Raw genomic sequence first — 13,991 nt, forward strand, 5'->3', positions numbered from 1 at the left:
TTGCTGCTGAAAGGAACTTAAATTTCAAAATCGGCTGCTTCTACAATACCTCATAATGAGCTCTGGCTTTTTAATTAGTGACCTAATGGAAGACTGTGACAGGCAGATGGATATTGCTGTGCAATAGAGCAGCTCCAAAGGCTGTGCAGCAAAGACTGTGCAGTTCTATGAGATTGTGGGCATGACTTTCATCTGATTTCACAAGACATATTTTCTAAATCACAAATCCCTGTTATGTGTGTCCTCATCAGGTTTACAACATCCACTTCAGAGAGGGAAGTTGAACTAGAGACATGAAACATGACTTTTCAATGTCACAAACATCAATAACACCACTGACCAACTCCAGATTAAAAAAAATCTACTTGTGTAACTGAAAAAATGTCTTAGTTTGCTTTTGCAACAACATGCATTGGGAATTGTGTTCAGGTGGTTCTGGACATTGACCTCTGTGTTCTTTCTAGTGTCACTGCTTTCTGAATTGAAGTCATCTGGAAAACGTGACTAACCTTTTGTTTTAATCTTTCCTATGGCTGTATGACAATTAGTGTTGCTAGATCAAATCTAGCCCTCTGTTGGACTTGATTTTGAGTTTAAAGATTTTGAAACTAGGGTAAGGGATGTATTTTAACTTTGATATGCCTTTGATTATATAATGACTATAAATTTAATACAAGGATCAGAGTGCAGCTTTGTTTCCATTTGCCTAAATCTGTCCAACTTCTTTTTCTCTATCATGTAATCAGCATTCAGGGAGACACATGGAGATGATGTACAGTTTTTGCTTGTAAGTGACATTCCTACTGCAAGGTAATAAACTTGTGTATGTATAAATATTAGTATACCTTTCACATAATTTGTTCTTCTGAGTATATTGTTGATGAAATCCCAAGTAAAAAAACCCCAACTCTTACTGAAGCTGCAGTTTCAGGACACAGTAGCTATGGGGCAATACCACAGCTAAAAAGCTTGTCTCTTCTGCTCCCTGCTCTCCTGCCCAGCTCTCATCCCAGAGCAGAAGCTGTCACTTGTGCTGACTGACTGCTCCCAGAGCTACAGCTTGCACTGAGCTTCTGGAATGGTCTGGGCTAAAGAAAAGCTCTGATTAAATGGGGTTCAGAGCCCTGTCTGTCAAACAGCTGTGCTGATAAAGTGCAGAGCACCTGGCACTGCAGCACTGGGAAGAAGGAGAAGGACATGGAGGAGAAGGAGAAGGAGAAGGAGAAGGAGAAGGAGAAGGAGAAGGAGAAGGAGAAGGAGAAGGAGAAGGAGAAGGAGAAGGAGAAGGAGAAGGAGAAGGAGAAGGAGAAGGAGAAGGAGAAGGAGAAGGAGAAGGAGAAGGAGAAGGAGAAGGAGAAGGAGAAGGAGAAGGAAGAGCAGGAAGAGCAGGAAGAGGAAGAGGAGCAGGAGCAGGAGCAGGAGCAGGAGCAGGAGCAGGAGCAGGAGCAGGAGCAGGAGCAGGAAGAAGAATAGCTGAAGCTGGGTGGGATGGGAATTCCCAAGACTAGCACTGCCAGTGAGTCTGTCTACTGACACAGACCACAGCCAGAGCCTGAAGGATGAAAGCACCTTGAAAAACAGTAGGATAACAGATTTGTAGTCCTTTTTCTGAAATGTATTCTCCTGTTCTTATTTTTAAGAGAAGCAATGAATGTTCAAACACTTTCCAGGGCTTTTGCATTTGAAATAATTTCACTGGTTCAGTTTGTGGGAATGACTCACATTTTTGAGCTCTTCCTCCGTGCTCTTTGCCCTCTTCATACGCAGACATGGCTCCTCTGGTAAAGATTTTATGTGGATCAATGTGCATGCTGGCATCAAGGAACAAGACAGATAACTTTTTTACTCCCAGTTTCCTGTTTAATTTACAAGGTGATAGCTCCAGTTAGTCTCAAAAGGCATAATATCTTGTATTTTTTGCATAGTGAAAGAACTTATCTTTTTCTGGGATACAATAGCGATCAAAAATCTTGCAACTACTTTAGTTAAGAAAAATGTGACTTCTCTGTTCCTAAGAATTAAGGGTGGAATTTTTTGATTGGTCCTGAACATGACAATATAAGCAAATAATACCTGGATTCTTAGTTCACAAAATATTTCTTTTCTGTTTTGAAGCTGGTGTTCTGTTTTAAAGTAGCTTTTCACATGACTGAGCTGTCATCACTTGCCAACAAGGACTGAAGGTACTGATCAAGTTTGAACATGTGGCTTTATACAAGGTCTCACAGAGATCTTGATGGTGTGAACTATTCCTGAAACATTGTTTTGACTTTCACTCAATACTTAAGTCTATTTAGTCATGTCAGGGACTTTGCCAGTGGTCTGAGATGTGTTATTAATCCTATAGACTGTCTACTCTCATATACAGGCAGAAAATATGCAGGTGCACGAGACTACCCAGACTTGGCCTTCACATCTGTCTTTAACAGTTTTCATCTTATCTCAATGATAAGGAATTTCCATGATAAAATGATTAGGCAGAAGCAATTTGACCAGATATTAAGCAATTGCTGTAGATATACTAATCTTTATTAGTTCATTGTGGAGTGACTAAGATTTTGAAAGAGATCTTGGTGACATAAAAATTAAGCGGCAAATAATTCAATTAAAAAAATATGGAAGACATAATTTTTTTGTGTGTGTGAAAGCATGAGAGAGCTAAGGAAGTATTTTCATTACATTTGTTATTCAACAAGGACCTACATCTGTTTCCAGTTTGCACTGATTATTGACACATCTGGCTATTTGGCCTTAGGAACTACAAGTTGCTGTTGTGGCATTATTCTCTGAATCAACTTTTTAGACCACCCGGAAAATAATATAGCAAGTGCTGTGAGAAGGTTGTGTTATTTGTAATAAGATTACCTTTTGGCATCTAGATGTATTGTACAAATGGGATTCTGTCATCTTCTGTTTTATAAATTACAGTTTTGCATTTTTTACACCTGTGGGGAAAATAAGTCTGTAGCCAAAGGGCTTACTAGTTGACAGAAATAAATCAGGATGACCTGATAGAGTTTCAAGTAGATGCCAGATACAGTAGTAACTACTTGCCTTACATGGAAAAATACCTTTGTTTCAGTAGAAACAAAATACAGCTAAAGTCACACAGCTGAGAAAGATGTTTCTTTAACCTCTGATGAGATGTATTTTTTCTGATTAATATCCCACTGTTGGAAGTGAATACTGTCCAAGTCCTTCACCCATCACGATTTTTTTTCTGTAACAAATAGTTAAATTTTCTCCATCAGCAGTTTGAGAGTAGCAATCCAGTCCAAGAGTGTGAAAGACATATTTTGTGAAGTATATGGTGAAGACTTTGAAAAGCCAAAGGATAAGATCACAGGACAGAAGGAAGCACCTAAATTATCAAGAGCAGTCATTTCCAATTGCATGCAAAAGATAGGATAGTCCTGAAGGATTCACAAAACATCTACTCCAAACACCCCCTCAAACCACAGGCCAAAAAACAGTTCCAATATTCTGTCACGGATTTAAAACATAATAGAAAAAGACTAACAGCCACAGCTTCCATGTGCCACAGGAAGGAACATGATGAAACACTTATTTGTTTTATTACAAATACTTTTAGACTCCAGTAATTTGTTGTTTTTTATATAATAATCTAGATAATCTATATGGCCACGTGAAGCTGCAGTACAGCTTCACTTGTTGCATTGAATTACATGTGGAATTAATTTGACCTTCTGCATAAAACTAATACAAACCTTGAAGATGCATAGATTAAAGATACATAAGAAATAATTTGCTGTTTTTTGATGAATTGCAGGTTTGTAAATGCATTTGTGTACTTTCTCTGAGAAAGTTTAGACAGCCTCAACAGTTATTTCCATTCCTTCAGATTAAGGCTGCAGTTTTTAATGTGCATTATTGAATTTTTAATTCCTTTAATAGCTAAAGAATAAAAAGTGCAGAGGGCAAGGCAGCAAAATCACTGGGAGGCAAGAGCAGAGAATGAATACTGTATTCTTTGCAGTGCTGTATTATTCTCTGCTATTCTCTTTAGGCTTGCTCTTTGTCCTCTTTGACATTGTGTGCCTGTGAGTGGTCTGATTTCTCTCATTTTCTTGTTAGGATAAGAATCTGAGGGCAACCTTTGTGGTAGGGAGTTGTCACATCCTGCCAGGCACACTGCCACACAGTTGATCAACCTTGCCCCATCTTCTCGGCACCTTCATGGCAATGATGATGATGTCTTTTGCTAGCTGCCTGGCCAGCCTAAGTGTCTGCAATTGGATAGAGCACGCTCAGTTAGGAAATATCTGCACTAGTGCACAGTTTTCCAGCAATCAAACACATGCAAGATCGACTGAGGCAAAACAAATATGTAAAAATAGAAACTACTCCCGGCGATTTTATTTTTCGTGTGCATTTAGTGGACTTAGGACTTCTGCAAGACCTTTGAAAAGTGATTTAGAGCTAGTTTGATAACGTCTGTTTTGAACTTTATCTTTGCAGTGCCTACAAAGTTTATGCCCAGTGCTCAGGGAATGAAGGCAAAACATCTAAATCAGGTGTTTAGGCAGCCTAATCAGACAAGTAAGAAAGTTAGGCATCTTGAGAGGATGATTCAGTATCCCACATATTGGGCAACACCTTGCCCAGATTTCTGAGGCCTCCCAGTTAGTGTTCTCTGCAGGGAGCAGGGAGATGCCTCGTCCCCTCCCAGATATGTTTATGCAGTTTGCATGCAGGAGATTTAGAAAAAAGTAGAGACTGGGATCAGGACCTCCCCCCCTTCCAGCTGAGTAACCTACCCAAGAGGTTCACAAATTATTTGTTGTTCTCCTCCCCACAGTGAGGGAATGATCTGCTTAAACCTGAATCTTGCTTAAATAAACAAAGCCTTAGCAGGGGGAAAGTAGAGTTAGTAGCTGCTCTACAGCATGGAGTTTAGGACACAGCTAAAGCTAAAAAAGCTCAGGCATCTAAATTTCCTGCATCTTTCATGAGTGTTTAAACCATAGAACTGATATGCAGAGAGCAGATTGTATTTAACAAGCTCTGCTTTTGTGAGTGCCTAGTCTCCAATAGAGTACAAGAGCCTGAAACCTATATAGTTAGCAGTGCCTCTCCCCAAATCCTGGGTTACCCGCCTAAGTTCTGGAGAAGGGTCAATACTGTCTTCTATTGTCTGGATCCCAACCATTTTCTTGTCAGAAGGAGGGTTCATTCGTGCAGTGCAAGCATCTCTTTTTATCTACTGATTGCATTAATCAACTCAGAAGTCAAGCAGACATCTCCAAATCACTAGGGAATTGTTCCCTGCAAAATCAAGAGTGTGTTTCAACTCCTATGAGACTCAGAGTTACCATTCATGGAGACTTAAACTGTTGAGGTACTGAGGTGTTTCAAGTTGTAGATAGGATTTTCAGGTAATATGCAAACGCATTCTTGAAATTCGGACCTGGTCTGTCAAGCTACTCTGCTGCTTTAGAACAATTTTCCTTTAGATACAATCCCTTAAGATTCAAATGTGCCTTATTGTGAAATAAGAGGAGATTGAATTATTTTTGGGGACTATTTTGATGTCATTCTTTTGGGTGTTGCCAAATATGTGCTCTCTTTTATTCTTTGGCTAGCAAAGCCAAAGATAACGCCTCAGAAGTTAATATTCTCAGTCAGATAACAAAGGTTTGAAGTTGTTTTAACATATATCAAGACACAGATATCCTACTGAGATCGTATGCCAAAATTGCTTTAGTCAGGATACACTAAACAGTTGGGAACAAAATGCTGTAAAAACCTTCAAACAGAAATTCTTACTTTACACAGTTCTTGGAAATAGGATCCATTTCTTTTCCTCTGAATTCAGCTCCTGAAGCACTCTGTTAACCATCTGGTATCTTCCAGAAAAGGAAAAATGTACATTACATCTGTCCTTTGCACGGTATGGGGGACGGGGGACAGGGCAGTGACAGTTATATTCATATCTGAAAAAGAAGAGGCTCATTTCAACTTTGGGGAAAACTTTGTGCCTCTCAAACTGTTACTTGCATACATAGAGCAAACATTCTCTATGAATTACTTTTATATGCAGTTCATTTCCATGTAATCTACTGATTTACATGCACGCAAACAAATTGCAGACTTTCTTACTTAAAAGACCATTCTGGATCAAACTATTTGAGATGTGAGGTCATTCATGTGTGTTTAGGCAACTTCTAATGCTCATGATTCAGCATACAATTTTCTTCTGCATCATGGGGGGTCTTGAGGCTTCCATGCCAGCATTAGTCCCAGATGTAAATGTAAAAAAATTAATGGTGTAAGGATAATGGTTCATTGACAATGAATAGGTGCACTGTGTATGGAGAATGGGTGAGATTTACACTATAATCAACTGTAGAGAATTCAGTTTGTGATGGGACCCTAGGGTTTGTTCAGTAAAAAAGGAAATCCAATAATGTATTTCCTTTTATTCAGCGTGCATTCTAAGCTTTTTCCCCTTAATTTTGCCTAGGAACTGCCTTTCTAAAGGCTAAATACCCCATAATTTCTGTTTTCATTTCTCATTAATTTTGCCTGGAACTTATATTCCTTATTGCCAACATTTGGTTTACCCCAGAAAGAAATTGTTTCATGGCATCACAGGAATAGGTCTTTGTGAGACTCTCCATTGTAGTCACAATTTTTTTTCATGGGAGGGCTCTGCTCCAACCTCCTGCTTCTCCAACACAGATGTTGTGCTCCAAAGGACAAAGAATCTGTCAGTGGCCTCCCTGAATCTACCCAAATAAGTGATCTGTAGTGATAGCATTCAGCTAGAGAGCAAGAAGAAAAGTGGAAGACTACTAGGACTGTTAGTAGATGGGAAGGTAAGGAGCAAGGAAGCAATGCTTCTGTAGTGCTGCTGGGGTCACTGGAGTGGTGGTATGTTTCCACCTACCTCAGCAGTGCTGGCTGAGCAAAAAGAATTTAAAGGGATCAGAGGGGGAGACACATATGATGAACATACTTCATGAAAGGGGGTGGAATGAGTGGGAGGATACAGCATGTGCTGTAGGGGTGGATGGTAGTAAATCTGTGCTTTCTTAATCACTTGTGACTATGAACTGAGGGTGGGATTCATTTCACAAAAAGTTGATGTTTTTATCCTAGCTGCTCACACTCTGGCTCTCACAGGCAGTGGAGAGAGGTGAGTGTTTTTTAAAACATTGCTTTGTCATTTTGCTGCTTTATTGGTAAAGAAAGAAGAATTAGTTTTCCACATAATGCAAAACTTTTGTCCAATTCCTAAAGAAAGGATTTATTACTAGTTTGGCAGGGAGCTGTGCTGGAAACTCTCCCGCTTCAGTTCCCTGGACAATGTCCTCCCCTGAAATATGGTTTGACTGTTCTGAACAGTGCATTGCAAATTTGCACACAGTGATATTGACATCTGGCTTTAGCATATGGGATACAGATAGTCCTTGACTGCTGAACAGCTGTGATGCTTTGAAAAGAAACAATTGCATTTGAAGAATATGGGATGTAGAGTATCCCACACATCTTGCTTACATTTATTTTTCTAAATCACCAGTCTGTTTATTAAATTTCCACAGTATAAAACCACCAAAATTTAGAAGAGATTGAAGTAGATGGTAATATTGTCAGATATGCCAGCAAACAATCCACTGACAACACGTGTTAGGAATCAGTCTATTACAATTAGTCAAGAACAATGCCAGAAGATGATGGGACTGAGTAAGAAGAAACAAACAAGCACAAAAGAAGGAACAGGGGAAGTACTGAAGGTTCAGAAAATGTTCCCATCAATTTTGCATGTAAAAAACCACTTTGGTGAAGAGTTTTTGCAACCGTCTCAGCAATGTCAGCAATTGTATATAGTGAACTCATTTACACATTAACAAAGAGTTCTGCTATCAGCTGAATATCAGTTGTCAGTTTGTCAGGAAATGGTCCTCCAAAGCAAGTGAAATACACTTATACAGTGAAGGGAAGCAAACCTTTGCAACCTAAATTTAACTGAAGAAAATCCAAAATCTGGGGGTATCTTGTTCTGAATTATACTGTATATAAAATATTACAAATTGAAGTTTGTTGCCTGAACTTTTCTTTATTTTGCAGCCCTCTAGTTTACATCCCAGTGTGATTTGGAGATTACAGGACTGCATATACCATTTATACACATTTCATGTATTTTTCACCTAGTAAAAGTTCTTGTAGCCAGGCTACCTGTAGACACTTTCCTATCAGTCCTATACCTTGTGCCATAATTTCTGTGTGCTAGGATTTAAGGGTGATAAATGTCATCATGAATGTCAAGTCTGCCCAATATTCAGTGTCATGAATAAATTTTGTATCAGAGACACAGTATCTGCTTGAAAGATAGTGCATCTTTAAAAATAGGTGTTTAGCACTGATTTAAAGACTTCAGGACCTGAAATGATCCTGCCTAACTGAGGTGCCTATAGCAGTCACTTCAACGTTTCACAGTATTGAGTGAAATGAGAATAGGAAGCTTTGTGGTGAGTCAAATTGAACTTTTGAAGGTGCCTCTTGCATGTTCAGGAAGCTGTTAACCTCCTATATCAGTTAAGTGCTTGAAATCTGAATGGGAAAATTCTATGATTATATGGGCCAAAGGTATTGTAGACAAAGTTCTCGCAAAAAAGAAAATAAAATGGACTGGTTTGGAAAAATGCATTGGCTACACAAAAGAACCTCCTGGCAACACAATCCTGTGAGAATAACTGAAACTGGCTTGCAATACAGGAAAGTGAGGAACTGTTGCACAGAGGAATCATAGTGATCTTTTTTCATAGGAAAAGAAATGAATGCTATTTATTCAATTCAGGGTAACGTGAACGAGAGCATATTTGTACTGTTCTAGCAGGTCAGTTCATGATCAAAGGCTTTTAATGCAAAAGATCTCTTCACAAAATGTATTTGTACTAAAAAAACTAATGTGACTAAGAACTATGATACCAAGCAGCCAAATAAACCAAAGATGTAGTTTCAAAGTCTTTTATATATACTTTCATAATCTTTTATCTTCTTACATTTTCACTCCCCAGCAGATAACCATTTTCTCGTACCTCTGCCAAGTTCATGGAAGTCATATTCTTTCATTTCATCTTTATTTGTTATTAGATTTTCCTAAAATTTGACTTTTGTTTTCAGTCTTTTTAGAAGCATTATTGTACACTTTAAATATATGGGGCACACCTTTTCCAAATCTTTCCCTGCTCCAGGCAAAAGAAGGGTAGCAAGTTTGCAGCAAGGGTGCTAAAGGTCTCTTTCACATCATCTTCTGGGAAGAAACGCCATCCGTAGCTCAACCTCCACATCCACAGCATCTTTGATTGATTTGGCACTTGGTCTACCAGGAATGTCAATCCGTCTCATTGCAGAATCTGTAGTATATGTAATTTTAAAATCTGCCATGCATTCTTGCAAATTGTGGTACAGTAAACAACTGTGGCTGTTCTTTACAGGTTTTTTTTACAGATTGCAAATAGAGGAATATACAAGAAGCAGCATAAAAAGGAAAAAAAAACCAAAAAAACAACAAAAGCAAACCAAAAAAGACACAGCCCCAAAAATATCCTACAGCCCATACTGCACTTTCTAGAGCATTGACATTCTTTTTACTCAAAAAAATCTGAACACTTCCCTACCAGTCTGCATGATTCATGGCTGTGTTGCTGGTTTTTGTTTTGACACTTGGCTGGCCCATTTTAAGATACTTTGAAAATGTACCATGATCTCTGATTTTGCTGAAACATCACAGAGTGTACAAAGGCCAAAGAGATTGCCTGTGAGAAGATCCATGTTTAGCTACTTCACCTCTCTCGGCATACATACAATGTTCTCTTTTTTCCACCTCATGTTAGTGATCAGGTCTTTCTGATGAGCTGAGCAATTCCTTAATCACAAGAATTAACACTGAAAGAATTATGTACAAATGAAGATTAATCAGTAATAATAAGTGTTCCTACAAATACTTACTTGGGTTGACTTGAAAAGCTTTTTAAAGTCTGAATCCCAACAGGTGCTGAAGCTGTATAAGTTCAAGCCACAGCAGCAATCTCAAGGTAGAGGTATCATGGATGTGATCCTGCAAACATGGTCAAAGTGCAGCAGAATGTATAGACAGGGAATGTTTTTCTCCTTTACACTAATAATGAAGCTGTTCTGAGAGGTAAGTGTGAAAGAGGTTCTTTCCTGACAGCAGAGGCTGGATTCAGGCCATCCATGTACCTATTCTGCTGCATTCCTTGGTTTCAGCTCCCCCTGCCACAACTATTTTATTTGGTATAAAAGTATTCTGAAGTGAGGATTTGTACCTGAATGTCCCATTCCTTAGGCAAATTGTGTCACCAGTTTCTTGGAAAAATATTTTCCAATTTGGTCTTTATCAGACAGTGAGTGACTCCAAATTACAATAATTTCCAGAAAATCAGTCTCTTTTGATTGATGTGCTAACTACATGAAATCTATTCTGTATTAAGGAATTACAGAGTAAAAACTACAATTTCCCAGGAACACATACTTCTCTTCATTCCCTCAGTTTGGCTTTCTTTGGACCTTCTGGCACACTTCAAGTTGTGTGAAGGCAAAGTCAATAGTCTCTTTGGTAGAGATGGATATTAGCGAGGGGTCACATGGAGATTCATGTCTGAACCATTCTGGTTTTAAAGGGTGACTGACACTTACTGCTTCACTTCAGATTTTTAAAAAATCCTAATCCTGTTTAGGAGTAGGCAACATTTTAGAGGAGATTTAATGAAGACTTTGAGGGTAACTGATCACAGCATTGTCTGTTTCGCAAGGTCAAAGTAGAAGTTACTAAAAGTAGGAATTTTATTTAGGGAATGGATGGCATATATTTTTAAGTGATAAGCCCACAGGATGTTAAATATGTCCTCCTAGAAATTTAAAAAATGTAAACCATCATGACTCTGTTCTGTTCGGCAGTTGCAAGTGCTGGTGCCAGAATTTTTTATGCCTATGGTAACAGAATCTCTCTCCCTCTCCCTTTGCCCTTAGCCAGCCTTCCCAAGCCAGAAATTGCAACTGATTTTAGGAAGAGGCACTTTACACTTGGTGCACATGCACACAGAAATCCGTACACGTGGTGGTTGTCACAGTTGGTTTGGTCGTCAAAGTCCTCCACTGAGCGAATGGACAAGAATGTCCTCCATGAAAAGATGATTTTATAAAGTACTGAAGAAGCACGTTTGCTTTACAAATTAAGGAAGATCTGAATTTTTCCTCTTCACAGTGAGTTATTCCTTCTTTACATAGTTCTTCTGCTTGCATTCTGTATGGCAAAATATCATTGTTATCAACACAAGCACCATATCCTCATATGAAAATGGTAAAGGAATGCTGGCAAATGAATGTTTCTCATATGTAGGTTTTATTACTGTTTTTTAATTGTGTAAAATTGCAAACCCTCATTTTAATACCCACTTCAGTCAATGGGAAGACTGTTGTTGACTCCCATGGACTTCAGATCAAGACACAGTTTTGGGAAATGGGTGTACCCTTTAGGACAGGATTGTTTTTTAGACCTGGCATTTTTAAACTCTCTTGTCTTTGTTTTGTTAGACATGAAGTTTGTGATCAATAAAAAGATGCTATGCTGTCGTACATGCTGTAACTGAACCAGCAACTTAAGTTGCACTGTAACTAGATCACAACCTTTGGACAAATTACAAGGAAAATGTATTTGCTTTATTGATTTTTAGTCTCCTTTATGCTGATTGATCATTTACTTTAAATACAAAGACTGAAACTAGGATATGCAAATGATTAGTTCTTTAGTCTCACTAAATGTCATAGTCAACAATATGATCTTTTGTGACTTCACATAGAAGCGATTTAATTTTTTCCTTTACTATCACTGTTTGCAAATACTTTAAAATAAGAGTAGTAAGAAACTAGTTTAATTAATATTTTTGCTGAGCAATCAGACAGGGGCATGCTCTGATTTTTTTACTATTTTCTGATGAAAATAACCTGTATTGTAACAGTCAGAATCTGAAGTAGACTATGAGAAAAGGTGTCATAGGTATGTTACAGACTTCTTGGAAAAGAGTTTCTTGTTCTGATAACAGTGCAGTCTAAATTAGGATAGTTCCGTTGACTACATCTTCATTCTCTTTGTTCTCTATGAAATTGTTCTCTAATTTTATTGAGATAAAACATATGGTGGTGCTTCTGCATATGGTATTGCTTCTGCTGTCTGATTAGCTGCAACATTTTTGAAGAAAAGAAAAATCAAAGAGATTTTAAATTAACTGTGAAAATGCTTGCCCTGCAATTCCTTAACAAATATTTGAACAAACTTCTATAAGGAATTTGAAGAAAATTATATTGTGTGTTTCTTTAGGCACTATCATCTATCTGAAACAATAATCTTAGGAAAATCTGGACAGTCACTTTTATTGTTCTTTAACAACAGACAGAGACAGAGCCTATCTCCATGACAAGGACTCCTGTGCAAGAAAGGGAATTTTACAGAATCACAGAATGTGCTGATTTGGAAGGGACCTATTCCAGGAATCACACCACATGCCTGAGAACGACTCTTGTCAGGCTTGGTGACCACTTCCCTGGGGAGCCTCTTCCAGTGTCCAAGCACCCTGTAGGTGAAGAAACATTTTGCACATATCCAGCCTAAACCTCCCCCAATTATTTTACCTCAGGAGCACTCTAGCTGCAGAACTAGCTGGTATTCAGCTTGCCCTTGGTATTGACAAAGAATCTCAGGGCTTTTCTGTGTGTCCACATAAACATACACACACATGCTACATGTGGGAAATTGTCTGAAAAGGACTGCTGGTCAAGCATGCTGGACAGTAACAGATTGCTGCTCTTAGAAAACTCTTTTACAGGTAGCACTTTTGCAATAGCTATAAGTAATGTGTCATTATTATTTGATAGCACTTTATGGACAGTGTACAGATGTGTGTGCCTCTAAAACCCAGTATAAAACATTATAATAATAGTTAGAAATGAAAAAACAAAAGTCATCTTATGTTTTGTTCTTATCTCCAAACATTAGAAGATCATGTAAACAGCTGATTTAGAGGGAAGTTAAACTCAAATGGCTAGTTGCATGAAAGGAATCAGAAATGGTATTTGTTTGAACTGACAACTATCCATCCTTCTGTAGGGTAGATAAGTCATTGACAGTAAAACATTAAAGGAAAAATAAAAAGCCTAGGCTCCTTCCCAGTCCACTCTTATTCTCAGGTGCTCTTTACTCTGAGTGATTGTGTACTGTGCTCCTGATATCAGGCTTACCACTGCTGTGTGTATCTAGCAACTATTTATTCAAACGTGTGATACTTGAAAAGCAGTGACATGTATTCATCTCTTTATATGTATACATGTCAAAAGCGGTGTATTTTTAGAACTAAACAAGGGCGAGTTTACCGGATGCTTTTACATACTGAAATAAAGCAAAAGACTGCTTCATGAAAATCTTCTTTACTATTCTTCACTCTTTTCTTATTATCTGAGACAAATGTTTGTATGTTATTCCTGCTTCAGGAAATTTTTTATATATATATATATATATATATACATCCTTCAGAATGCAAGCAACAAGATGACCACACCTTGTTATGAACAATCAAGGAACTGAACTTCAATTTTCTATTAAAAAAAGATCTGAAAGGAAAATTAAGTTTGAAACAATAAACTGGAGGTAGGTTAGGAAGGAAAAGCAGGAAGATATAATTGGACAAGTGTTTTTGTGGCCATTTTAAAGAGTAAAATATATGCATCTTGAGATTCAAATAAAAACTGGTAGACATAGCTTTTGTTTAGATCTGAATTTTCTACAGTCTAAGTCTCATCTGTCTTGCATGTGCAGTATTTGAGACTTCTTTGCTTATATAATAAAATTGCAGAAGTTGTTATGTACTAAAAGGGATTCTAATCCATTCTAATTTTCATATTATAATGTTAGATTTATTACTTGTTGAAAGAACATACTTACACTGTTGTTT

The sequence above is a fragment of the Prinia subflava genome, chromosome 3 (assembly GCF_021018805.1).
Source record: "Prinia subflava isolate CZ2003 ecotype Zambia chromosome 3, Cam_Psub_1.2, whole genome shotgun sequence".
Classification (NCBI taxonomy): domain Eukaryota; kingdom Metazoa; phylum Chordata; class Aves; order Passeriformes; family Cisticolidae; genus Prinia; species Prinia subflava.